The 3000-nt window shown below is 30.1% G+C and overlaps 1 long non-coding RNA gene across 1 annotated transcript; it reads left to right on the forward strand.

The window, feature by feature from the left end:
* The first annotated feature begins 6 nt into the window (after positions 1–6).
* On the forward strand, positions 7–972 carry LOC125197810. Its single transcript, XR_007172247.1, has 2 exons — positions 7–562; positions 673–972. It is a non-coding gene; the product is annotated as an uncharacterized LOC125197810 (long non-coding RNA).
* The last annotated feature ends 2028 nt before the right edge of the window (positions 973–3000 follow it).

Genomic DNA, 3000 nt, shown 5'->3' on the forward strand with positions numbered 1-3000 from the left:
ATTTGTCTTACTGTTATGGATGGCTTAGTGGTGGAAGATGATGTTAGACTTGCTGTGTATTTGTTGATGTTACTTGGGCAGATTCTACTATCAAATTATATATGCATATGCTTGTAAATATATGAAAGAAAAGAAAGGTTTGGGGGTTTACCTTAGGATGTGGAACAAAGTGTTGTTGGATTGGGGATTTGATCCTACAATTATCTGCAATACTCCCTCCTCGTACTCCTGTATTATATGTGGGTGTAGAGAGAATGTTTGATAGTGATGGATGGCTATTTCAGGAAACTTTGTGGGTTTATATACTTGCTTCCTTGCAAGTTGAGGAAAGTGGAAGGAGGTTTATCTTGGGGAGGCTTAACTTCATTGTCATATTTGTCAGAGATATTTTCTCTTTGAGGACGTGATCTATGGCCAAAAAGTGTTTTGAGTAATGAGGGATTATACTAGGCGTTGATCTCTCTTCATTAGCGTTTAAATGCCCACTTGCAATAAAAAAATACTTCTTTTATATGGTATGTGAATCTTAAAAAAAAAACATTTCGTCAGCAAATCTTGTTAGGTAGGTCTCCTCAAAGATTAGCTCATACTTTTCAATTTCATATATTTTGCTCTTCTTGGCATTAAGTGCATGATTTTATATTGTTATTGCAAATTTTCCTTTTTATGTAGGAGCACTCATTTGGGAAGTCGGTGATGCTCAAAGGTGTGTCGGACTTAGTTGGGACGCGAGCATTTGTAGTCAAGTGGAATGTTTGAGACTTGCACACCTCTCTCACTTCCGATTGGATACGAGCACGACCGTTTTAAGGGCTGTCCGGACTTGCACATTTCTCTAATTGTAATAGATTAGGAATTCGATAAATTTGTATAATAGTACATTAGCGGACTTCGGAGATGTGTCGGACATTATACACTTTTATTTGGTGTTACTCTTTTAGTTTTACTTGAAATGTTCTTTTGAGAACGAAACAATTATTATCTAAAATTCCAAGATCGATTATTATAAACGATAAGGGCAGGTTTCGAATACTACAACGTTCACTTATTTTATTTGTCTATTTATTTATATATTTCTTTATTTATCTTTGGGCTAATAATAATAATAAGGTACGAAAGTTCGGGTTGTTACACAAATACAACTAAATTACAATTGCACACGAGAATTGAGAGGTATGGAGAGTAAGATTTTAAACATGAAGTATTATAAATTTCATAATTGATAAACATAATACTTCACCCGTCCCTTAAATTTTATCATGTTTTGAAAGAGTACGAGTTTTAAGAAATATATATAGAAAGTTGAGTAGGTTGAAAAAGTTAGTGGAATGTGCGTCATACTTTTATAATAAAATTTGAGTGAGAATGAGTTAGTGGAGTGTTGGGTCAACTACTAGAAATGATAAAAGTGAAAGATGTTAAGTTTTTGGGGACGGGCAAAAATAGAAATAGATGACAAATTTTTAGGAACTGAGGGAAGAGTAGAAAATTACATATTAATGTCTATTATGGCCAAAAATAAATGTCTCTGCATAATGTTTAATTTTACTGTTAAGCACAGTACAATTATAAAAATGATTTACATATAGCAACGTCGAAAAAAATAGCTAAAAATTAAAAGCAACCACACCTGATGAAATTAACGGGTGAAGATAAAACACCCAATATAGAATACTAGTAGTATGATTTTCTCATAAAAGCATTTCATTTATTTGAAAAAAAAAAACAGTCTAAATTAGTTACGAGAATATATAGATAGCCATATAGGTGCATAATCCTCTAATAAATCCATTTTTTCAAAATTCATCTTTATTCAATTTTTATAAATTAGTATTATAAAAAATCACTATAAATATTTGAATAAAAAATAGAATATTCTCGAATATAAGGAATGGCCCCTATCAAAAAAAAATCATGCATCCGTACTAGGAGTTTGAGTATGTGTTACTCTCTCATCGTCATTAAATGAAATTTTTTTAATCATTAAATATTTTATTCTATTTCTCTATTTTTGGTAATAGGATGTCTTCCTACTCAAAAGTCAAAACCCACTCCTCCCTTTGCATTAATTATATCAGTCAAATAAAATGGAATCCATTTTTTTCAATACCGTCGCCTAAAAAAACCATTAAATATCTTATCTATCTTACAAAAGGAAGGGTCCTCAATGTCGTTAAATTAAGCTGATTTATTTTAGGATTACAAATGTTTATTTAAGTCGTGTCTTTTTAATTATGTGATATTTATTTTTGTATATATCAATTTCGATATCTTTATAAAACAAGTAAAAGTTATTTTGACTCAGCCCTACTCTAAATAAGTTACTCGATATATTTTATGATTTGAGTTTTAAGATTCATTGATAAATATGAAAAAATTAAATAAATACTCGAGTTAAATAATTCGACTCAACCCCTATAGCTAATTTATGGAATATATAACTTTTCAATACAAATTAAATAAATACTCGAGTTAATTAATCTGACTCACCCCCTATAGCTAATTTATATACTCCATGTAACTTCACAATACTGGGAACCATATATGATACATCGACATTGATCCTCGTCACTATTATATTTGAGGTATATTGATATTGATATTGATATTGATATTGATATTGAGCCGTTGTCTTCATTACCTCAAATTTAGTATCGTGATCATCAAATAAATTGATAATTGCAACATTCGTTCCATTAATCATCAAATCAATCATCAGTATATAAGATCAAACTAGCTTAACCAAGCGAAATCCAAAAATTCGTCTTTCCACCTTGGTTCTAGCTAGTAACTTTAGATTTCAAGTCTAAGCATCCATTTTCATCTAAACCAACTCATTTTCATTTTCTTATAACAATGGTATAACCAACAAATTATAAGTAAAACTAAGCTGTAAAGTGAACTCATGTGAGATCCATTTTTTATATGTTAGTTTAATAATGATTGAGTGTACAAAAATTAGTGTAATGTGAATTTCATATATCAAAATTGAAAAAATAA

The sequence above is a fragment of the Salvia hispanica genome, unplaced genomic scaffold, assembly GCF_023119035.1.
Source record: "Salvia hispanica cultivar TCC Black 2014 unplaced genomic scaffold, UniMelb_Shisp_WGS_1.0 HiC_scaffold_1008, whole genome shotgun sequence".
Lineage (NCBI taxonomy): Eukaryota > Viridiplantae > Streptophyta > Magnoliopsida > Lamiales > Lamiaceae > Salvia > Salvia hispanica.